The sequence below is a fragment of the Hyperolius riggenbachi genome, chromosome 1, assembly GCF_040937935.1.
Source record: "Hyperolius riggenbachi isolate aHypRig1 chromosome 1, aHypRig1.pri, whole genome shotgun sequence".
In the NCBI taxonomy this organism is placed as follows: Eukaryota; Metazoa; Chordata; class Amphibia; order Anura; family Hyperoliidae; genus Hyperolius; species Hyperolius riggenbachi.
The window spans coordinates 436,711,386-436,737,932 of record NC_090646.1 but is presented as its reverse complement, the minus strand read 5'-3'; the positions used below and the strand labels follow the sequence as shown (position 1 = coordinate 436,737,932).

Here is a 26,547-nt window from a genome sequence, read left to right as displayed (position 1 = left end):
CAAAACCACTGGTAAATGGTTTACTGACCATGGTATTAGTGTGCTCAATTGGCCTGCCAACTCTCCTGACCGGAACCCCATAGAGAATCTGTGGGATATTGTGAAGAGAAAGTTGATAGACACAAGACCCAACACTCTGGATGAGCTTAAGGCCACTATCGAAGCATCCTGGGCCTCCATAACACCTGAGCAGTGCCACAGGCTGATTGCCTCCATGCCACGCCGCATTGAAGCAATCGTTTCTGCAAAAGGATTCCCGACCAAGTATTGAGTGCATAACTGAACATAATTATTTGAAGATTGACTTTTTTTGTTTTAAAAACACTTTTCTTTTATTGGTCGGATGAAATATGCTAATTTTTTGAGATAGGAAATTTGAGTTTTCATGAGCTGTATGCCAAAATCATCAATATTAAAACAATAAAAGGCTTGAACTACTTCAGTTGTGTGTATTTGAATCTAAAATATATGAAAGTCTAATGTTTATCAGTACATTACAGAAAATAATGAACTTTATCACAATATGCTAATGTTTTGAGAAGATCCTGTAGATGCTTAACCCAATACATACACTTCTTTAGCTAATGAGCACACTGTCTATAGGATTGGAAAAAAGCCAAAAATGACTTGAAAAATGCTAGAAAGTATGAACATTCTATGCTTATATATTTGCTACATAAGGTTATCTTTTACCAAGTCCATCACTACAGGTAAGGTTTATATTCACATTTTGGCAATTATGCCTATACATAATTATAATTTGTAAATTCAATTGATTTAATATAATCATTCATAATTGTGCGCAATTTTTGCAGAATTTTGTGCCAACTTTAGCTGTGAATAGCAAATCCCCCATACAGTCTATTGTTACTAAAATTGGTACATATGTTAAAGGGGCACTATGGAGAACAATTGTAACATTTAAAATATATGCAAACATAAACAAATAAGAAGTACATATATAAAATGAGCCATACATTACTTTTCTCCTATGTTGCTGTCACTTACAGTAGGTAGTAGAAATCTGACAGAAGGGACAGGTTTTGGACTAGTCCATCTCTACATAGGTAATTTTCAGCAAGGATTTTATTCTTTATAAAGATATTCCCTAAAAAGGATTTAAACAATGATGCTGGCCCGCTTCCTTGCTTGCTACACAGTTTTTTTGGTAGTTGGACAGAGCAACTGCCTTTCACTAAGTGCTTTTGAAAATAAATAAATCCCTGAAAATCCTCTATGAAGAGATGAACTAGTCCAAAACCTGTCATTTCTACTTCCTACTGTAAGTGACAGCAACATAGAAGAAAAGTAATTTATGGCTCATTTCACTCTGGAAAAATGTACTTCTTATTTGTATATGTTTACACATAATTAAAATTTTAAAATTTTTCGCCATAGTGTCCCTTTAACTTCTTGAGGACCACAGGCTTACACCCACCTAATGACCAGGCCACTTTTTACAATTCAGCACACTACAGCTTTAACAGTGTGCTGCAAGGCCATACAACTCAGCACACAAATAATTCTGCCCTACTTTTCTTGCCACCATCAGAGCTTTCTGTTGGTGGCATCTGATTGCTGCTGTGATCTGTTTTTTTAAATTAATTTTGTTGTATTTTATTTTTAAATAATCTGATTGCTGCTGTGATCTGTTTTTTTTTAATTAATTTTGTTGTATTTTATTTTTAAATAAAATTCTTTATTTTCTTTATTATTTATCCCGCTTCCAGAGAACCAATTTCTGTGATCGTCTCTCATAGGCAACAGCCTATGAGAGGGATCGCTTTGTGAACCTCTCCTCTAACAGTGACAGCGCTGTCTCTCATACAGCGCTGCACTAGATCTCAGCGCCGTACAAGTTATTTTGGCAGGTTTTTTTTAAATCCTGCTAGCTCCAGTCGCGGCTGGCAGGCTGTTTACAGAGCAGAGCTCTGTAACTCAGCGGAATTGTGCACACATCGGCATTAGGCGGGACTGGGAGAGCCACTCAGTGGCCGCCGATCGGCATGAGGTGATTGAAGAGTTGTTAAGAAGTACAGTGGAAGTTTTTTGAGAAAATCAATTTAAAAAATGCAAAGAAAATGGTTTTTAAACTTAGATGACAGTTTAAAAAAAAAAAAACATTTTTCCTTTGCATTGTAAAAATCGATTTTCTAAAAAACGGCAAAGTCTTTTTGAAAAATTGTATGGGAGTTTTGCTATTAAAGTGAACCTAAACTAAGGCTTAAAAAAGAGTTTAACTTACCTGGGGCTTAAATTAAAATCTGAGCCCATGATTTGGTAATTCTTAGTAGTGATGATTACAAAATTCACATGTATTTAAGGCAGTTAGGATCTGAACAACACTGTTTTTTACATTGGTTGACTGCTACCTTTATGCATCTTCAAATCATTAGAACCTATGGGCTGATCATTCATGACATTATTTCTACTCTAAAAATACGTAAGTGAAACACATCTGTCTAGTAGAACTATTATTCAAGGATTTTATTCTATTGTGAAAAACATCCAGAAACTTTGTGCACCTCCTGGAACACCCAGCTACAACAAGGTACATTCTATAGAAACAGTGATGGTATTCTGGTTCACTAGAGTAAAAACATTCCTGTTATGTTCAGTGAGACATACAGAATTCTGAATAACCACGCAGTGGAAAAAAAGGAACCCCAGCTTGCTCATTGCACTTAAGCTGATTAAAAAATGTAAATAATAATTTCCCCTAAAACATACGTAACCAACAATTAGTGAATATGACTCCATATCATGTCAGTTCCGCTATTTGTAAAGAAATTTACAATATAGCAAAGTGGTGTGTAAAAGTGATTACAATATTGAGGATTGTGTTATTTTACAATTCCAAAACTAAGACACCAGTATGTACAAGACTGTACCTATAATAATAGCATCTATTAATTTAGGTACCTGATGTTGCCAATAGTTTGAATATTGGTAATGTAATATTACTGATATTCTACTATTAGCTTCTGCAACCTATACCTCACACGAGCCCCAGCCTATGCCTAAGGCCTCATTTACATGAGTGTGCTTCTGTACATTTTTAAGCAACATGTATCAATTTGTAACATTGATGTGCTGAAAAAAAAGTGGACAGAAGTGCACAAAGTATGAATGAGGCCTTACACTAACTCCCTTTACTTAGGCCTTAGACTAATTCCCCGTAAGTATGCCAAACATCAACCAACCTTACCTATGCATAACATGAACCCCCCCCTTATGTATTCCAAACATGAGCCCCCACATGTCTATGTCTAACATGAATACATCAATTTAGAGTTTGGCTGTATAATAGCTGAAGTTCAGCATTGATTAATAATGTATGGACTTCAGCTATTTAATACTGGAACCCTGGTGCCAATAGCTGAAGTTTGGAGTTTATACTGTGACAGATTGTTGAGGAAATTTAATGTAGATAAATATAAGGTCATGCACCTTGGACGTAACAATGGTAGAGCAACATATAAGATAACTGACTTACAGTTGGGAATACAGACATGCAGAAGGACTTGGGAATACTGGTTGATAACAAGTTTAACACCCATATTTAATGCCAAGTAGAAGCTCAAGCAATCAAATTCTGGGATACATAAAACGGGAAATAAAATCACAAGATACTAGTATACTATTCCCTTTGTATAAATCACTTGTAAGGCCATATCTGGAGTATATTAACATACTAGAGCAGGTACAAAGACAGGCAACTAAATTAATCAGAGGGATGGAAGATCTCATTTACCCAGAAAGGTTGGACAAACTGGGTTTATTTAGCTTACTTATGTTTACTTATTTATTTTTATTTTGTTCTGGTTGGACTTTTCAACAAAACTAACTATGCCACTATGTATACAATAGAAAGCCCTGGCACTGATTACTCACCCCCACATGTTGCTGCACTAGTAGCTGGAGTTCAGCTATGTAATGGCCACACTCCAGTACCCAATTTACTCAGTATGCACCACCATGGCCGCAACTTTACATTGCAGTCTGTGGCAGCATCTAATTCCACAAACGGGCTATGCGCCCATATTAACTGATTTGTGTACAGGAATGCAAGTTAATATTCATAATGCATAACCACAAATAAATAGAAAGGATTTGCGTATCAACTGTATATGTAATAACTACACAGTAATGGTATGTAGAGAGACAGGATAAAGGTTGGAATTTAGCCAATAGGGCATTAACAATGAATATCCAAATAGTGTTATCAGACGTTAGACAATTAATATCCCATTGTGTAAAATACAAACTGTTTTTATAGAAGGCATTTAAAAAAAAAAGAATTTCAAACTGAACAATTTGACCAGATCATCAATCAGCTCAGTATATTTTTTGGAGCGGAAATCATTGAAACACAAGGAGAAAACAGAAAATACAATACATTAGTATCTTGGCCCATACTTCAACTGGGGACCCTGGCTCTGGCAACCGAGAGCGTTATCCATTGTGCTGCCATTTTTAACCACACTTCAAGAATTTACAGCAGATGTATTGGTTTATTCCAAACAAGCTGGGTGTTTGTGTGCATATGTTTGTAAGACTGTGAAAAGGACATTAGTATGTAATCGTTCTCTTAGGCAGGAAAGAGAAAGGGAAATCTATAGACTCTGTAAAGTATTTGATAGTATGATGGTAATATGTAAAAAAGCAAATATACAGTATATATATATATATATATATATATATATATATATATATATATATATATATATATATACATATATACACATATACATATATATATATACATATATACATATATATATATATACATATATATATATATATATATACATACACATACATATATATATATAAATATATATATATATATATATATATATATATATATATATATATATATATATATATATATATATATATATATATATATATATATATAGATAGATAGATATATACATATATACTGTATATATATTTTTGGTTGGATTAGGACTGAAACTGCAATCATCATCTGATTATGTAAGCATTTCATGAATAATTCCAGACAAGCTCAAGTGCCAGAGTGGGTGGAATGGCCTTATTAGCATCCCTTATATATTTATTACTCCAGGAGGCATAGAACGATTCTAATGTAATTTCTAAGTTTAAATCCAATGAAGTCATATTTTATGTTATTAGTTTAAAAACATAACAGTACAATTGTAATAAAAGGTTTGCTCTAGAAGCCTTAGGCCATTCGCTTTGTATATACATTTACATGCAATGTTGGTTCCATTTTCATGAATGTGTTATTGCTTCTAAAAGCAAACAGTACTATAATTGCCATTATTTGCACAGCAATGTTAAGTGCAACACAGTCCATGCTGGTGTACTAGTACAATACATTGAAATTTAAAGCAAGACTCCAGAAAAAATGTATTTGCTGCTTGATTATTACACACTATATCCACAATGAAAAGGCATTGTAAGTCGTGAAAGTATAGTAACATCCATTCTTGCCTTTAGACCTTGTAGGAGAGGAGTGTCTGCTTCAAACACTACAGTAACAGCATGAATAGGAAAGTCAAAAGCACAGAAAGTGGTTCTATGAGCAGTCATGATACTCACAGTATATATTCTTTTTAAAAGAAAAAATGAATTTCAATGCTTATTTCAAATAGTAGTAGCTGTAGAGTATTGTACCATGTTAGCCATCAGTAAAAGCATGACGTTTTGAATCATGATGATATCATTCATCAGGCTAACTTAAAAGAATATGAGTAATCTTTTGGCTACTCAACCATCACATAACTGAGACTGAGCACTGTAAATTCTGTATTCAAAAGTTAACTTCAAGCAGAAGCACTCTGCTTATGTGAGGATTGAGTAAACGAGTCTTATCTACTTGTCATAAATTAGCTAACATCCTCTTAAGACCTTATTTGGAAGTTCTATTTCAATTAAGACATCTTACTAAAATGTTTTTATGTCTGCAAAAAGCTCTATGTATCTCCTTTTGATGTTGCATGTATATAGTTGTCTGCTCTAAAAACTTGTCAGAATACATGATTCGAGTCTGAAGAAGGCTGAGTAGCCAAAAGCTTACTCTTATTCTTTTGGGTTAGCCAATAAATGGTATCATCCTGATTCTTATTTTAAATAGGGAATAGTGAATTCCTGCGCATTTGGAACAGGCAGGTTGGAGAGTGTAAATGAGAATGGAAGAGCCAGACAGTGGAGACCGGATGATACCTGGACAAAGAAGTTTGCTATATTTGGAAAGGGGATGCATGGAGTGTAGTAAAAGTTAGGACTAGTAGGCAATACAATATGGGTGGATAAAACCAGCCATAAACTCTGGGGATGATCAAATTCACTTTTCCTCAGAGTTTTCACATCTTATTAATAAAATACCTTTAGGCTACAAGCAAGCAAGAAAATACTAATAATTTTGACAGTACTTTTTCATGTACTTTTTGGTACTTTTTCAATTGCTGTGCTGAAATTTATTTTAAACAAAAGATGAAGATAATCTCCTAGGAGAAGACTTAGGAGAAGAAGTGAATTTGAAGTTAGATTGAATAAACAAGATTAACAGTAACACAACAGCATTAAAATCATTGTCCTCTTTTTTAAAGAATTGATTGAGCATTTATGCCTTGAGACCATTATTATGTGTGTGGTATTTTGAGTGGGAGCAGGTGGTCCATGTGAGGAGGGGGTGTAGGAGGGGTCAGTAAGCTATACGTATTGCAGAATAGGTTAGTTCTGCATCAAGTAGTGCAAGCTTCGTGGTCAATGCATTAAGAACAATATTTAGTCAGACTTCTGCTGAAGTCTGATTGTATATATAGTGATGAAAGGTAAAATATCCATATGAAATACACATTCATTTCATGTGTGCATTTGTAAGTAAACTCACGATCACAAAGTCAGAAGTGAAATGGGCATGTGACCTACAAATGCATTTTTATACTAATTTAGCAATGCTAGCTGTGCCAACATCCTGACTGACATTCAACCAGATTCCTGTTGAAACATGGTTCAATAAGCAGTGCTACAAAGTGGAAAAGCAACAATATTTTTAAAATTGCTTCAAAAGATATTCAGGGCACACTTTGTTATTCAGGCACAGTAGGTAAGGAGATAATGCTCTAATTGTGAAGCCAGACAGAGTGTGATGTGGATAAATAAAATGTGTTTGTGTTGTAGCCATGGCTACATAATTGGTCATTTAACGGTGTGGACAATACCATCATATTATACTGCTCAAATTAGCAGCCATGAGGATAACTTAAGCCCGAGGCACAAGATTCATGTGTTCTGACAGCATATGTAAGTTATCATGGCAGTACAGAAATTGCATAGCATCCGTTACACAAATAGCATAAGTGCCATATGCATAACATGTTGGGGGGATGAGGTAACAGGTACCTTTCGTGGAAAAAAACCCAGAGACACTGGGAGCCCAACATGGTGTAGTAACTTTGAGGAAATTGGAGTAGAATGGTAATGGAAATACAGTATATACTCACAAACACAGGTTGCTAGACCAGCAACCACCAATTGTGCATGTGTAGAGGTCAAACCGACCCCATTTGGTTGGACAGAATTCTCTACCTGGGTGGTTACACTCTTAAAGCTACAAACAAAGGTGAAAATACAGGCAGGGTCTCAAGCTCTGCCACTGCCCAGGACCACTACCCATATCCTACACCATAAAGTGCGTTTACCATCAAGGAAACAACTCACGACTATTACTATCACAAATTAAATACAAACCCAAAGAAAGGCAAATGCTCACTCCCCAAGCAGCAACTAGCTATTTAAATGATCTGCAGGGTAAAGCCAATCTGCAGCATATTTAAAGGCTCAGTGTATGCACATGGGCCTACAGTACCAGATCTATCAGGGGCTAAAATGATTACACTGTATCCTGTAAGGAGACACTGAGTTTCACATAGTAATGTGGCAGCTGAGCAGCACATTCAGCCATTCTCCTAATGCTCTTACCTACCACTAATATGTGACCTGGAAGTTACTTTACATGTGAGATGCTAAAAGCTACGAACTGGGTGAGCAACACGGGTGGGGTCCTAAGCACTGCCACCGCCTGAAACCACCTCCCACATGCTACACCACAGAGGGCAAAGTGGGCAGCCCTCCACATTTCCCTCACCACCAGGGAAACCACTCACCACTACTACCCACATTAAATATAAACATGTGGTACTGCAGGTCTAGGCACATTCACTGTGCCTTTACATTTGCTGATTGGCAATATCCTGCAGACCATTTGAATAGTTAGGCGCTGCTTGGTAAGTGACCCTTGCCTTTATGTGTTTGTATTTAATGTGTTTAGATAGTTAAAACTTGTTTAGATAGTCAAATAGAATGTTCCCTAACAGTTGTGGAGAGGTCAGTGCAAAGTCTAGGAAAGTTGTTGTTATAGGGAACTCTAGTATCAGAAAATGTGAACAATTTGCTGCAAGATCATCAAAAATCACATGGTTCATTGTCGGTCAGATACCAATTTGACATGTAGGAGTTTGAATACAGAGATCAGTGGGAGTTGCCCAGCAAGATCCATCTGCCCTGGTTCATGATGGGACCTATAACAGGACACATGGAAGGTAAAGGATTCTTAAAGGACACCTGAACTGAGAAGGACATGGAGGCCGCCATATTTAATTCCTTTATAAATATACCAGTTGCCCAGCTATTCTGCTGAACTCTTTGGCTGCAGTAATATCTGGATAACGCATCTGAAACAAGCATGCAGCTTGCAAGGGAAGTCCGATTAGATTAAGTTGGATTTCATCCAGGAACATCTGATTTGCATTATTTTTCAGGATCTATGGCTAAAAGTATTAGAAGCAGTAGATCAGTAGGACAGCCAGGCAACTGGTATTGTTTAAAAGGAAATAAATATGGCAGCCTCCATATTTCTCTTGCCCTTCTGCAACCCACCTTTGTGAGTATAATACATTTGCATATTTTACATGCTTCTGGTACTGTGACATACTGCACCATTTGGGCTCCTGTTGTCTCTGTGTTTTCTTCCTGCAGGGTGCAATTTTTATTATCCCTACTTTTTGTCCATATTTCTCTTAGTTCAGGTGTCCTGGAGACTGAACTTGAAATTTGTTTTTGCTCATCCCTAAACACCAATAGCTTGGGAAGCTTGAAAACACATTTAAATCAGAGTTTCTGCCACTTATGAAGACTTATCATAACACTGCCTTTATTCATAACATCTATTTTGAAGGAACAAGCACACACAGACAAGTAGATAGTGTTTTTAAATTAGACCAGCATAAGGTGACTTGACACCTTAAGAAAAAAAAACGGAGACAATGGGAGCCCAAAAAGCTTAATACGTCACTAGTGTAAGAGATGGTTAGAAATATTATCGGCTATATTATGTATAAGTTCACAAACTAATATGAATGCTACAGGATTCCCAATGTTATTAAAGAGTTTCAGACTTTGTTATTGATACAATAGGAAAAGTCTAAAAAGGTCAGAAAAGTTGCAATACCCACTTCATGCATTGGCTGGATTCTTGGCAGTGGTTATTATCCGCCTCGTCTGAGTTTTATCTAGCGTGTGTTTGGGCTAGTGATGAGCCGAAATGTAACGTTTGCATAATTTCATGTTGTAATTTGCAATTAACACAGAAAATCAAAATGAATAATTTTTGGAAAATGTGTTATTAATTTTGTTGTAATTTTTTGTTGTACTTTCACATTAAATCATCATTTCGTGTTTAAATCATTATTTAGTAAAAAGCTTTGCAAACTCATAATTTCATGTGTTACATGAAAAATTACGCACAATTACGATGTTAGTAGTAACACGAAATCATCACAAAAATATTTTTCTTATTTAGTTGTAATTACACACAATTTCACATAATTGTTCACAATTGTGATTCTTCAATGACAATCATAAGTACGCAAATCACATTTAATTTAGCAAAATCATAATTCGTACATTACAATCATCACTAGTTTGGGCCTTTAAGCTGGCAGGATTCATGTGAAGGTCCTTATTTATGCAGATCAAGGTATATTCAAAGAAAAAGAAACAGTTGCAGAAAACAGATGACCAATGATACAAAAAGGACTTTACTGGCAACGTCTTTGAAAAGACTTGTCATTTCCATACACCGATGTTGCAGATTACCAACTCATTTAACTACTGCACTCACAAGTGGAAACAACATTGTAAACCACCTGTCTGCATTCAGTAGAACAATGTCATTCAAATGACATTGTACACACATGGCCATTGGCCAACTGTACGATATCTGCCCAATAGTTGTCTCAGTTGATCTGCCAGATGGACTGGACAAAATGCCTGATGTCAATCACTTGTCATTTCACTATATTTTTGCACACTATTGTCGTTCAACATAACAAAACCAAATGACTTCGGTTTAGTATGCATAGAAGGCTTAACAGCTTTTGTACCAATAAGTGAAGAAGATTCCTAACTATAAATAATCCACTCATTTCTCACAACTGTCTACCTAATTAAAGAATACCCAGGCAGGTCACAGTGGACCAGAATCACCAGGAATGTATATTTATACATTCCTGTTGTTCTGGGTCACCATGAGTTGTCTGGGTGTTCCTTAGAACTGGTCCAAGCACTTTCCTATAGAGCCATATCAATCCATGCCATGCACAGTTGAGGACCAACAAGTTCAAAACAGTCTGTACGAATGTTGGATTGATGTGGCTCTGTAAAATTTATTAGCTACAGGTCCACTATACACCAGCAGTTCTGGTTGTGCCGCTGTGCTTTCAGAGGCAGAAAGAGAAGATGCTTTATGGGAAACCAAAATTGCTCACTTAAAGCGGAATTATCATAAATAACTTCTGTTTTAAGAAGGAAAAATTACATCTAGCTAATTAACAGTGAGTGAGTGAGAGAGAGAGAGAGAGAGAGAGAGAGAGAGAGGCCCATAGCCCATATGCAATTCACTTTTTCTCCTAAGTTTTCTTCTAGCTGATATTTTTACAACTTGTCTTAAAATGCCTTTTAAGTCACCAGCAAGCAGGAAAATAGTCAAAATAAATTTGATAGTACCTTTTCACCAACTTTTGAATACTTCTTCAATTGTAAAATGCTTCAAATTTATTTTACAGAGAAGATGAAAATTAACTCCTAGGAAATAACTCAGGTGAAAAAAATAATTGCACACGGACCTCTGTCTCTCTTTCTTACTTTCTCTCTCTACATAGTTTCTTTGAGAGATTATCAATTTCCCTATAAGGAAAATCCTTCAAGGTAAAAAAGAAAGCAGAACACATGAATCCTTGATTATTGAAAAGCAAATCAGAGACTAAAAAATGTAACTAAAATGGAAAATGCATTCTTTTCACATCCACATTTGTAAGCACGTGGTTGGCTTTGTACAGTCTTGTGGGAGGTCCTCCCCCTCCCCTGACCTACTCCACTCCTGCAGACTAGGGTCCAGGGCCATCAAGATAGTGATGGACCCCTCTCACCTTGGCAATAGACATTTCAACCTTCTACCACTGGACCTTCACTATTGGTCCAGGACCAACACAGGCCCAGGAACTCCGTCTTCCCCCAAGCCATCTAGCTCCTGAACCTAGCCCCCCACCCCCAACCTTGAACTAGTGTGCCCACCTGCATCTGTCTGCGCTACACCTTCTCCTGCCACTATATACTTGTACTGCATATTTTTTCTTGTACTTGGCGAATAAACCTGATTCTGATCCTATGTTACTTCAGCTTCCTGTTTAAACTAATATGATTTGTCCTCTAAGAGAAGTATGTAAGGGATATACTGTATGTACCGTATATGTAAATGGAGTAAGAAAAAGGGGCTTTACAATGTTTATTTTTCTTCATTTTCTTTTAGTTTATATGCTAATTTATCTTTTTGTGTTGAATGCACATCTGTTTATTATTCCAACTAAATGCAAACTGCTCCCACACCTTTCCCCCTTTGATCCATTGAACATATCTTAGCAAAATGCTATAAATGGTCTTCAAATACAAATGAAGAAAATGAACACATCAATAATTGTTGACATAACATGGCAAAAAAATGAAGAGACACAAAATCTTTTTCTGATTTATTAGTATATAAAGTAAAATGAGTTGAAAATGCATGATATTTCATTGAAATTGCAATTACTTTCACTCCTCTTTATTACTTGTCTGGCTAGAGTCTAATATGCTGACTTGCCTAATACATCCCTTGAAGGAATGCATAAAAAGCTTCAAAATTGATATATAAGCAATGCCAAGTAGTATCAAGAAGCCTTTATACATTGAGTAAAAACTGCATATGTGGAAATCTAAGAGGAGATTTGCTCAAGGTCATCAGAGTTGTTTGCTGCAAACCATTATACTGAATACTGCATCAGTGTCAAGTATTGTATGTAGACTGTCTTACTTCCTGTCAGTTCACTTATAGCAGTGCCTTTCATCACAGTACTAAAGAGGTAGCTTTCTGATTTTATGGATTTATTTCTAGAAAGTTTACAGCTACTATCTAGGAATAAAAATCCACAGAATGCTATGTTTAGTAAGCATAGATTAAAAAGGACCACATCAATTAGATACGACTGCATCTGTCACCATCAGTAAGGCTATTGGTCATTAAGTAAACCCATTAAAGGATGTAACAGAAATATTTTCAGAGGTATTTATTATGGGCAGACATGCTCACGTATTTATTTAAATGCTCACTGTCACTCCTTGAACTAAATGCACATGAGTTGCCATAACTAGCATATTTAGTGTTGCTTACATTACAGAAGCCTGGAACTCTAGTTACCAGCACCTCAAAAGCACTAGTTAACCACTTAAGTACCAGTGGTCTTTGCCCCCTTTAAGGACCAAAGACCACTGATACAATACCGACGGAATCCCAACAAATCACCACGCATCCTCCTGACATCCACTCTGCCGTCTCTATGATGGCAGAGTCAAGTGAGCCGGTCAGGAGCAACTTTCATTAGCTAAGAGAAAGGCAAAAAGTAAAAAAATCCTTTCTGACTACAAATGACAATCAGAGAAAATCCCTGACTCAATATAGTAATTTATCTATTCAGTGGCGTAGCTAAGGAGCTATGGGCCCGGTGCAAGTTTTACATTGGGCCCCCCTAAGCACTCTAAACATAACAATTGATATGGCACGCCAAAACCTGCCAAGGAAAACCACAGTATGAGAGGTGCAAGAAGGGGATGAAGAACAGTGTGTTAATGATTACTACTATTTAAAGAATCTATAGAAGGGATTATTACTAGCACAGGCGCAATAGAGAGATAATATTGTGGTTTAGGGAGGGCCCCTCGGGGCCCCTCTGGCCCAAGGGCCCAGATGCGGTCGCGCCCTCTGCACCCCCTATTGCTACGCCACTGTATATATTGCATATTGTAAGGTAAATAAATCAGTTATTGTTTTGTTTTTGTTTGAAGGAAATAAACATCTGAGTATTCTATTGTGTATAATCTTCATGTTTATTTATTTATTTATTTTATTCATTTATTTTTTGTGATTTAAATGCATTTTTGGTATGCAAATCTTTGCATTATGATTTTTTTGTTAACACCAATAAAGTTATTTTACATGAAGATCCAACTAATTAACTTTAAAATTCCATTCATTTTTCCTGCAAAATGCACATTTTTATGCAAAATTTTAACTTTTTTACTGACTTGCATTGAACATGAATCACACACAAAAACAGACCTGCTTTCTGAATTTAAAATGTAGAAAAAATGTGAATGCAAAGCTGTATACGAATATGAAAAAATAATGTAATGCCATTGAAACATATGACATGTTTAGTGATTTCGTGTTTGAAAAATTACAGGTTGCATATGATTTTTAACAACTATTAGCCCTGCCTAATATCAAAAGACTTCAGGATTTCCACAATGACTTTGATGCGAATAAGATAAGATATCAATTTTCTTTATAAGCCTTTTATACATTTCCATACCATAATTCATTTGTTGCTCTCAAGATCTCCAATCACAATACCATATTTGCTAAATAATGACACCAAATAAGATTGATTAAAACCAATAACTACCAGTTACTAGGTTTCCTGCCACCATTTGGGACCCCTAACCCTAACACTAGGGTGAAAATGTAGCTAGAAATAAAAGGATGCATGGGGTTTGAGGCTGGGAAGACACTAGGTGGTGTGTGAAAGATTGCATTTTCCTGCATATGCTTTTGTGCATTTTTTTCATAATGAAGTTCGTTTAAAGTGTGTTTGTGTTTCTAACATGCATTTTGCATGCGTTTGACTGCATTTGTGTTTCACACATATGAATTGCAAGCGTGTTTTTGTGCGTTTTGTATGCATAACTGATACGCATTTTATGCAATTTTTGGGGGAATTTGGCCAGTACAAAAGCAAGTGCTTGCATCATTTCTCTAATGGGTTGCGTAAGAGAGCTTAGAAATTGGGGTTGTTGGAGTTTACACATGTGTTTGAGATGCTTTGACTGCAGTTCAAAAATCTAACTCTTTACTGTAAAAGTAGAAGCTTCCATTAAATGATCAGCACACATTTTGGATGTCCTCTCTGGCTCATCACTAGGAAGTCAACATGAAGCAGAAATACAGCATCAAAAAGGCATTAAAAAATGACTTTTTGCTATACCTCTGCATCACCATTAACCATATATACTCGCATATAAGCCAAATTTTTCAGCACAAAAAATGTGCTGAAAAGTTACCCCCTCGGCCTATATGTCAACTTGCCATGTGGAGAGCAGTGTACAGCATCACAGAGCAGATCAACAGCGAGTGCAGCAGTGTCTGTACTGACAGTGAGCAGGCTGGTGGGGACCCTGTGTGCAGTAATGATGCCGTAATGAGTGGGCTTGCGGGGACAGGACTGGAGCAGATGACTTGCCTGCAGCCTTGTACCGTGGAATCTGTGCAATCGGATGGCCGGAGTGGAGCGGCATGCTTGGAGAAGCACATATGATTTAATGGCCGCAGAGGAACACAGAGCGGCTCGGATGATGAAGATCGAGTAGCAGTGATGTCAGCACCCTCTTCAGGCAGTGTGTCGCTCTGGCTTTGTCTCATTTCTATGATGCTCTCTAGCTGCGTCCTGAGACATAGCCAGAGTGACACACTGGCTGAAGAGGGTGCTGATGTCACCGCTACTCGATCTGCTCCATCCGATCCGCTCCGTGTTCCCCTGCGGCCATAAAATTCTCAGTGCTTCTCCAGGCATGCCGCTCCACTCCGGCCATCCGATCCACGGTAAAAGGCTGCAGGCAAGTCACGCTGGCATCTGCTCCGATCCTGTCCCCGCAAGCCCGCTCAATTCAGTTTACCTTAAGCGCCGGCATCATAGCTGCACACAGGGTCCCTACCAGCAAGCCTGCTCACTGTCAGTACAGACACTGGTTTCCTTGCTGCACAGAAAGGCTTAGAAAACTCTCCATGGGGCAGAGTTCCTCAAATACAGTAAATGAAAAGCTGTGTCTGAGCACCTATTTGCATAATTAAACCATGCAATTAATAAAAGTTAAGCCAAGCACAGATCAGCATTTACTACTTTGCAATATGTACAGGTTTGCTTTAGAGATGCTTTCACCCTTCTCTGCTGCAACAATACTGTAACAGAATAAAGTCTTATAGCTTCTGCCTACGATCCTGGAACCTTCCTTCTAGGGAGAGGCAAGCCAGTGTCCTATTTTCTGGACACAATGTCCATTTATTCTAATTATTGAAACCCAGGAGCTGCTCCATTTCCTACCCTCGGCTAATATAAGAGTCATTCATTTTTTTCTGATTTCTGAGGGGAAAGTTGGGGGGTCGGCTTATATGTGGGTCGGCTTATATGCGTGTATATACGGTACATTATGTACGTTTTAGATGCTTTCTGGAAAAATATGCAGCAAGTTTTGGGTTTCAAAAAGGCACATTGCAGAACACAAAGAAATGCGTTTTTTCATGGGGCCCATTGACTTACATTATGTGTTTCTGCCTAGTGTGTTCCTTCCCTCAAGGTGTTCATATAAATGGCAATTCAGTAAGCACACCTTAAAATGGAAAAATAAAAATATATTATTTCAGGGCATCATACAATAATCATAAAATGATTTGTACAAATATAGTATTTTAGTAATAAGAATAATTATGTAATTATTATAATTATAAGTAAGTATTAATTCATTATAAGGAATAAGAATAATTATGTTGAGATCAAATGTTAAATTAACCATGGATTGCTTTTTTGCAGTATGTGGTCTCCACAATCTAGCAGTAAATTGATTCAGATTCCTTCATATTTTCAGCCCTGGCCCCTAAATCAAATGTGGATCTTAGGGCCCTTTTCCACTTGCAGTTGCTAGCGTTCACACTGAACGCTAGCGATTGCTGAATCGCAATTACCGGCGATTCCCCGACGTTCACGGCCGCGATTTTGCTATGCTATGCACTGCATAGCAAAATCGCGGCAAATATCGCTCCGCCGCGCGTTCGCGTTCCCGTAAAAAGCGAATTGCGGTAGTGGAAATGACCTACCACGATTCCTATGTTAAAAAGCAAACCGTAGCGATTGTAAAATCGCTAGCGGTTTGCGTTTTTGCGATTCAGCCAGAATCCAGCGCTGGTGGAAAAGGGCCCTTAAAGAAAGAGTAAAAAAAAAAGCTTTTCCAGCACTAAGCATTTGCAGAAACATATGGTCATATAGGAAAGTCTTCAAAGCAGTTACAAATTCAACAAAAACTAAATGGATAGAAGTTTTTACAAAAAGTTAAATTGTTCTAATAACCTTCTCTAACAAGAATCATTATGTTTTTTTTTTTTGTCGAGTAGAACTCAAACCAAAATTACTTTTGTTTAGTTTATCTTTATTGCAATTGGATGTGATCTGTAGCAGTGGCTTGCACTTTCTTTCTTTTCTTGGTGACAGCGATGATCAAAGCTTATCCTACTGAAGGAAAAAAAAAAGCAGTTTATATACCTCGCAATGCCCTTCTAAAAATGTCCTTTCATGCTCTCTATGACAGCCCAGGCTGGAATATGAAGTTAAGGAAAATAACCCTAACAGGGATACATATGCCAAAAAAATAAAATAAAAATAAACAAAATAAAATAATGCAAAAAGTTGTATTAGTTAAGGTGGCCACACACGATACAATAAAATGATCCAATTTTATGGCAATTCGATAAAAACGATCTGACCTCTCGAAAAAATCGAAAGCTTTTTTTTCATTTGACTGAAAAATCAGATCGGATTTCCCATTTCTTTCTGTTTTTATCTATCCGGAATGCCACATATTTTTCTTCAATTTCTCTAAAGATTATATGGTGTGTGTTAGGTTGTCAATTTATTAATATACACACCCAAGCAATTTTCTCAGAGTTTCCAATCATTTTTATCATAATTGGGGAAAAATGTAACATAGGTGTGTGGTACATTGGTCATATTTTTTGAAATGTTACAATCAGTCAGAAAAATTGATTGCAATTCTTAAATTGAACAGATATTTAAAAAATTGTATGGTGTGTGGCCACCACATATTAAAACATTTGCAAGACCATAAAAATCACTCATTTTTTAAAATTTATTGCAATGTTTTGTAAGATATATGGGCCCTGATTCACTAACCAGTGCTAAGCTGGTTAGTGTGCCCTAATACCTAGTGGGTGCAAACCACGGAGTTAGGTGGTTTGCACCCATACATCGCGCATAGCCCAGGGTAGTGCACACACAGCTGATAATAGTGCACGGTGCAACGATAACGTCACGCTTGCTGCCCTGTAAACATCGTACCCGCTGTGACGAAAACGGCGCACCGGGTGCTCCCGAAGCGGCGCAATGCCTGATGTGCTGTTTTAGTCACACTGGGTGCAGCATTTGCAGGGCAGCGGGTGCAACGTTATTGTCGCAGCGCTCACTATTAACAGCTGCACGCGGACTTATGCTGGGCTGTGCGCGATGTAGCTTTGCGCGGCCGCAAAGCTACTTTTCAGGCACTAAGTGGCTTTTCACTCCGGCGCTACCACTTAGCGCCAGTTAGTGAATCAAGCCCATGGGTTTAACTGCTTCCGGAGGGCAGTGATTAAAATCTACATTCTGTTTATGTTCTGTTATTCCTGCCAGGGCGTAGATTTCAAACACTCTTGCCACATGGACCTGTCATTCTTGCCGCTCTTTTGCTGTTGCAGCTTGCTCGTTCTGCTGTCACGCTGATGGCAGAACTCTGTATCTTGATAAGAAAAAAAATTCCATTTGCTCCTGACCCCGTGATAACTGTGAGCCAATCACAGTGATCACAGCTCTTTCTTTAGAAAAAAAGTCTCTGGTCCTTGAGGGGCCAGAGACCTGCAGTCTGCAAATGAAAAACAGTACACATATTACCCTGTAAAAGCAGGTCATGCTAATTGTGCAACATGTGCTACGTCAGTAACATCAGTACCGGTAAAATTGCTATGCACTGTTTGTGCACATTTTACCACCATTTTTTGTGAATATACCCTTATGTGCCAAAATGTAAAAAAAAAATGATCTGTGACTGATGAGGAAAACAATAAACAGTGCAACATAGAATATGAGATAACTTACTAGAACAGCACTCAAGCTCTAACAATAAAATAACGAAGCATATAGGACAAAATACCTGTGAGGCAAACTGATGAAAATAGAACACAGCAGCAAAATGAAGTTATTTGTATGAGTGACCGTTGTTCATGAAATTTTACAGTTGGCAATGGGTGCCAAAAGTTCCATACATGCCTAAATCCTACAAATCCATATTGACAATATACTGTATATCATAATTTCTAGAGTACCAAGTCTGTACAAATTGAAATATTTTCACACATGAAAATGTGGCCAAAAAAATCCTTTGATCAACAGACAGCAGCAGATAGGACTGTTTAAAAAGCAAACAATGCAGGGATCTTATTTAGATGAATCATATGACTAGAGATGACCTGAACGGTTCGACGGCGAACCGATTCACGCAAACATCGGTGGTTCGCGGTGAAACGTAAACTATATGCGAGTTCGACCCGCCCCCTATACTACATCATTCAACTAAACTTTGACCCTCTACATCATAGTCAGCAGGAACATGGTAGCCAATCAGGCTGCACTCCCTCCTGGAGCCCCCCTCCCCCTGTATAAAAGCAGCAGCATTGGCCATTTCCTCACTCTGTGTGCTGTGTGGATAGTGAGAGAAGGGAGATAGGTTGCGGAACAGATTAGGGAAAGCTTAGTTAGGCTCTTGTTAGGCTTGTTAGCTTGCTCCTTGCTGATACTTATTGCTAAAAAGCACCCTACAGCAGCTCTTTTGAGAGCTAATGTTGTTCTTGTGCTCTGTTTTTTTTTTGTGTGTGTGGCCCACTGACACTTGCATATACAGTCCTGTCAGTCTCAGCTAGCCCTTGCTAATTCCTACTGTGCCACTGCAAGGCCCAGCACATTCAGTGCCTACCGTTTCACTGCATGTGTGTGACAGCTGCACATTTGTAATACCAGTCACTGCATACCAGTTCACGGTACCTGTGTGTGTGACAGCTGCACATTGTATTGATACTAGTCACTGCATAACTGTTCAGAGCACCTGCGTGACAGCACGCAGTGTTATATTATATACCAGTCACTGCATACCTGTTCACGGTGCCTGTGTGTGTGACAGCTGCACATTGTATTGATACCAGTCACTGCATACCTTTCACTGCATCTGTGACTGCACATTGTATTATACCTGGGAGTCAGTGCATACCTTTCACTTGAATGGGTGGCAGACTTGCCCTCCATAACAGATTCACATTAAAGGCAAGTGGTGTCATCTCTGGAACACAGCGTTGGGTCAAGGGTCAATCTGACCACAGATGCCTGGTCTGCAAAGCACGGTCAGGGCAGGTACATTACTTATACAGCACATTGGGTCCTTCCTTGGATGTGTGGTGGTAGACTGGAATCGAACCCTGATTCCCCGGCCATTATGGTGAAGAAAGTACCAAAAAGAGTTGACCACACAGTTGAATGAATGGCAGACTTGCCCTCCATAACAGATTCCCGTTAAAGGATTTCAAATGTACTCATCATTATACAGGGCCTCGAAAGAGTCCTGTATTGTTATTCTTCGTCACTACCTCCCCGAGTCGAGACTTGCGTGCCGTGCCTGCTTGCTGCCTTTTTTGGATGTGTGGTGGTAGCCATTTCTCAGGCTCCCACTCCGGACCGGAATGGAACCCTGATTCCCCGGCTTTACCCTTTCTTTAACAATGGTAGAGAAAGAACCTTCGACAGTCTGAGCAGCGATGAACCTCTGGACTACTGGTTGCACAGGCTTGACCTGTGGCCAGAGCTGTCACTATTTGCCATCCAACTTCTGTCTTGCCCTACCTCAAGTGTTCTAGAAAGGACCTTCAGTGTAGTGGAGGCAATGTCAGGGAGAAGAGAAGTCGCCTAGGTCAAAAAAAGTGTTCAGTACCTTACCTTTATTAAAATGAATGAGGCATGGATCCCGGAGGGTTACTGCCCGCCCTAAGACTAAGTCAGTCCCCACACACAGCATTTCTGCCTGCACGCCGTGTGACTGGCTGCCTGCCCCAAGACTAAGTCGCTCCCCACACGGCACCTCTGCCCTCAGGCCGCTTGACTGCCTTCCCTGCCATCACCAGCAGGGTCCAGGACTCCAGGTGGATTCCTGAATTTTTAAGGCCGCTGCTAGCAGCAACCGCTAACAAAACCAATATCAATTTTTTCTGGTGTGTGTACATGCCTGCTTAGTGCCTAATTTTTCTGGCTGCACCGCAGCTGCAACAACAAAACAAAAGGCATGTACATGTGTCAATTCCCCTTCGTGATTGTTATCTTGCTGCGGTGAAGGGGCTTGCGTATCCCAATGAAGCAATGACCGCCGGGTATATGAGTGTGTCGGAGGGGGGCACACCCAAGATAATAAGGTCGTTTTTTCATTGTGGACAGACCAAATTCGATCAGCTTGACAGTCACTGTTGTTCTATCGTTGAGCTATCTCAGCCAGGCGACCATATGGGCTTAAAAACCACTATCGCCTGCACTCTCGCCATGGTGCGCACCAGTCCAGCACGGCCGTTACTACACAAACTGCTGTTTGCAGACGTAGTGGGATGTGGGTGTCAAAAACATCCACTAGTGAAAAGATACAGGAGACAAAAGTGGGAGCCCAATGGTGTAGTATGTCAAAAACAATGGAACGTAATAAATGTAAGACACTACTCACAAAGGTGGGTTGCAGAGGGGCAACCGACCACAGGAAGCAGGTGGAGACAACAAACCTGACTCCACTCGGGGTGTTCCCTAGGGACCTGGATGCGGTCGCTCTCCTTGGTAAAAGAAAGGGACCCTTATTGTGCTGTTTTCGGAGCGTTACACAGTGAGTTTAATCAGTCAGTGTGAAGCAGTACACTAATTACATTACCTGATTGATGTGTACACATGCAAGATGTTTTAAAGCACTTTAGGCCTCCAATTTAGCATTCAATGTGATTTCTGCCCTTAAAATGCTGCTGTGCATCAAATCCTGATTTTTTCCTGGGACTTTTGGTGTGTATCTCACTCCGCCATGCCCCCCTCCAGGTGTTAGACCCCTTGAAATATCTTTTCCATCACTTTTGTGGCCAGCATAAATGTTTGTAATTTTCAAAGTTCGCCTCCCCATTGAAGTTTACTGCGGTTCCCGAAGTTCGCTTTCGAGGTTCGTGGACCTAAAATCGGAGGTTTGAGCCATCTCTACATATGACAGCTACCCTTATACTAGGCACCTTTTTTTACTTTATGCATCACAGAACAATAAACTGAAGTAGTATCACGCCCCTATAAAAAACAATATCTCGCCAAACAGCCCAAAAATGAGTGTTTACAATGCATATAGTTTTGAATAATGAAACATAACCTTTAATGCACTAAATATAAAATCTATATGAAATGGTGAGTAAAAAATGCACAATGCATTATGGCAGTCTTATTAAGTGCAGCTTGACACTCGTTTTGCAACCCTGAAAGGTCACTTCTTCAGAGGCAGAAGTTACAAATCAATATCTCTATGAGTATTTAGGAACATGCATCAATCCCTTTACAAGAAGGACCATACAAACATCCACCACATTTAAATCGTTTCACAAGCACGATTCCATGTGAAGTATATTCCCAAATGTCACACCACAGGTTGAAGATAATACATCAATCATCCAAGGATCACTCTGGACATGCTGTCCAGAAATAAAGAGTGTGGTTTGTGGCATTTTTATTATTTAAAACACACCCTTTAGATTGTAAGAATCAGGCAGGCCCCTTCCACCTAGTGATAACAGCTTGATTATGCAATGTTGCTGTATTAAACCCTTCTTGTGGTCTAGAACAGACTCTATTTAACACAAAGACACTGAACTACAGTTATCAGACATTTGCATGATCTTGTTTTGTTGTGAGTTTCTTGTATGCCCTACCTTGTATGTTACCCAGTTATGTCTTGTGCAGCGTTGCGTATTATGTTGGTGCATTATAAATAAAATAAATAATTATAATAAAACTATACGTAATGTAAACCCTAATTTTTGAGCTGTTTGGTTAGATATCGGCTTTTTTCACTTTAAAGATGAACAGAATTTCTAATATACAAAGGATGCTCCTAAAGGTGGCGACTAATGATCCAATTTCTAATGAGAAATTGTTTGAGCAATCAGATAATTCTGATCGGATGTGATCGGATTGGTTGTAAAGAATCTCTGTTGATGGGCACAATCCATTACGAACGACTATAATAACAGTTCTCCAATTGGATTTTCGTTGAACTAAAATTTGGATTTTCTTATCAGTTGTGATATAGGAAGCAAAGATTGGTTCGGTGATGGTGTAATGAAAGATGTATTACAACATTTCACTTTTGATCAGAATTATCTAATCACTCAAACGATTGTTTGGTGGAAATTTGATTGTTAGTGGCCACCTTTACACTTTCCACACTAGGATTTGGGGGGGGGGGGGGTTGATTGTACACAGGAGTACATTATTTTGACATAATGCTGGGAGGTCAACAATATGTGCAATGAAGAGGTGGTAGGCAGTTTTGTATTGTATGTTACATCAGTAATTTTGCTGTGTGAGATAAGTGAAACCGAATACCCTGCCTCGTTTTACAATAGGGAGAAATAACCAAAAAGCTCTCCGTGGAGAAGTAAAGCAATGTGTTCTTAAAACAGAACGTGCTCTAGGTTAGGTCATCCCTTGCAGCACAGTAAAAAAAAGTGGCATCAGGGGAATTATTAATCTTCAAAAGAGAGTGGATTACGCCATGCAAATCATTTTATATATGGTGAAAGTAATGACTTGTAAATACATGAATCAGCCAACTGTAAGCAAGTTATAATGCATGACTCTGGATGCTTAAGGCCATATGTTTTATACACCAGTGGTTCTGGATTCACAGTTGGCCACAGGGATGCAAAAGAATGATTTATTATTTGAATGGTTCTGTTCACTGTCTTTAAATGAGGAATAATTCCCTTGTTCTTTGGATATGCACCAGACACGATGACCCGCAAATACCTTAATGTGAAGACGCCAATGTTTTACTTTGCATATTATGTTTGAGTCCTAATTATTAGTTGTGTTTGATAACAGAAATTGCACATATTATTTTAGATGCAATGACCTTTCAAATGCTGCCTTTGAAATCTTTTATGTACATTCTTTGTAATCTTGAGATTTATTACATATTTAAATGCCTATTTAGCCTAAAGCTGAAAGAATCTGCAAAGCCTGTGTGCTCTTTTCTAATGTAATGATCCTTGAAATTAAAAACATACACACGTGTTGCAGCCATAAACAATTTTGTCTGCTAAGTTTAGCATTCTGTTTCAATTCCTTCTATGTAAGTAAAATTATACCGTCATTTGACTCTTTCGAAGCTCAGTTTAATCGACTTTACATTTCATTGCATGCAATTAAATTACAATGAAATCTATGCTGGTTCACAAATCCCCTTTTTCTTTTACATTTTAAATACTCATGGTGATCATTGATTATTTCTAGAGGTGAGAAAATGCATCCATAAATAATTTCTATGAAAATATTCATAATATTCAAATGCATCTGATTACATGCTTATGGATTTATTCTATTTACCGATATAAGGCAGTCCCTGAATTGGTGGCAACGCCAAGGCCATATGCACATATAATCGCGGGAAGTAAAAATGTGTGGATCAAATCCCTTTTCATGAAACCTTATGCAGGAAAGACACTTGTTACATTCGTGCGTGTTTTGCCGCATGTGACAAAACAAGCACTGCTGCTCTCATAAGGGCCCATTTCCATGGGCAGTTGAACTGTGTGGTCAGCAAGCAGTTGCCAGGCAGCTGTGAGCAGTTACTAGGCAGCAGTGAGCAGTTTCCCGGCAGTAGCAAGCAGTTGTGAGAGTTTGAGAGGTTTTTCACTGCCTATCAATTGCTCGTGGAAAAGGGCCCTATTTGAAGTCAATTGAATGCCCAGGAATCTATTTTTTTGTGTGTGTGGGTTCACCTGCATTCTGTTTGCACATTTGTTATCACATTTAAAAACCATACAACCTTCTGCTTTACTTTGCACATCACAAACATTTACAATTACATTGCATTTCTCTGAAAACTGAAAAACTGCAAATGTACACAAAAGATACCATGCAGAAAACACGATTAAAAAAATATTCATAGAGCACCACAAAATTTAGCAAACACCCACCACAAAATTGCAAGGCCTAGCGTGTTCCTTACAGAAATGTGAAAGCCACGCATGAGGACTACCAAATCACCCTTTACTTGGTGATCTTGTCTATTCCCTGAGTTTCATAGTTTCTCATTGACAAGGATGAGGCCAGGACCTTTAAAAACCCAGAGAACTCTTAGGTAAACCAAAGTGAGAAGACCTTCAACAAATCATAGTCAGCATTAAGCATGGCTAGAGCAAATTGTTGCCAATAGCATATGCTGATTGCCAACAGACTTACCAAAGTAATATTAACTATAATAGAACCCAAACAATCTGAATTTTTGCATTAAAGAGTAACTGTCAGGCATAAAATAAAAAATCAATTCTTTATTTTTATCTGGTACACAAGTAATAAGGATGCTAACCAGGCAATCCAAAAATTAAATATCACTCTTACTTTTCTTCTCCATAAAACATTATTTGACAGTTTCCCTGGCTCTTATTTGGTACATCTGCCACACAATGATAGACAGAGTAAGGGAGGAAATTATGCCAGGATTGGCTTCAAGATAGGCACAGACTAAATGAAAAATCTTAAGAAGGATTTTCTCTTTTTTTACTTTAGAAAAATCACTAAAATCAAAATGTAGACAGTGCAATACATACTGTATGTTATGTAAGTAGAGCAAGTATGTATCTACTATAAATACCTCCTTAAATACCTCTTCGCATTTCCACAAAACATGCACTGTTGGTAGGACTTGAGGACTTGAGGACAGAGTTGGGAAACGCTGCCCCATAAGATTCAACTCATTTGATAATGATTTTGATAATGAGACTACAAATATATACATTCTATGTATGAAAAAACATAACATATATATGCACACTTGAGGCATGTCAATTAGCCTCCTCCCCATTGTCGCCTCCATGAAAGGCTCCCCCCGCCTCTCTGTATAGCAAAACACTACTGTGCAAAATATTGCAATAAATAAATAGGAAAAAATAGTACGACAGTATAATGATTAATCACTGCCCTTCTCTTTAGGCGTTAGATGGTCGTCAATTCCAGCAGGTGGAGGTCCAATCAGTCTGACTATTTCACGTATATTTTTTTTAAATGAGAAGAAAATAAATACCACACTACTTAATACAAACCCAAACCAAATACATAAAAATACAAAGGTCTTCCTTTTAGGCACGAGAGATGCCATGACTCAATTTAATCAAAAATCAAAGAGCTACAAATGTTATGAACATTGACTTATAATTTCTGTTTTGTAATCATAAAATTAAAAATAAAATGGAGCACTTTACCCTAGTTCAATAAGAGCACATTTAATGAATCTTTCCTTTTGATATTTTAGATAGATTTAGTGAAAGACTTTACTTAATATAGCTTTTGATGTTAGAAAGCCCTTGGCAAAGCCTATGGGAACATGTTTTCTGGTACTGACTTTTGTACAGCATTACAAAATCATTATCTCATTTTGGCAGATTCCTGTGATCCATTTACCAATATTCCATTTAAGTTATAAAGTTCCCAATATCTGTGTCTTTATATGTGTATCTTGACATAATCTTCTTGTTACATTTTCATCTGTAAACTTTTTCTCTACTTTTAAACTTCTTTTCATTTTATTTTATTTATTTTTTTGTCTCCTGTTCTTCTTTTCTTTCTTTTTTTTTCTTTCTAATAAAATCTTGATTGCTACTACAGTCTTAGCACACAGTGCCACCAGCAGGTGAATCAATGCAAAGCACTGGGCTACCCTTGTAGTGGAGGTCACTGATTTGTCTGCAATGGGTTGGCACTTCCCCCACCATGGAATTTGCAGATCAAGAACCTGCTTCCTGCCGGGCCACGTGGTGGT

General features: G+C 38.1%; 1 long non-coding RNA gene across 1 annotated transcript in view; it reads right to left on the bottom strand.

Annotated features, from left to right (window-relative positions):
- Positions 1 to 26,547, bottom strand: part of LOC137519074 (uncharacterized) — a 65,195-nt gene that overhangs the window by 10,015 nt on the left and 28,633 nt on the right. Inside the window, exon 2 of the long non-coding RNA XR_011020961.1 lies at positions 15,957 to 16,026. This is a non-coding gene — a long non-coding RNA (uncharacterized lncRNA). The remainder of the gene's footprint in view (positions 1 to 15,956; positions 16,027 to 26,547) is intronic.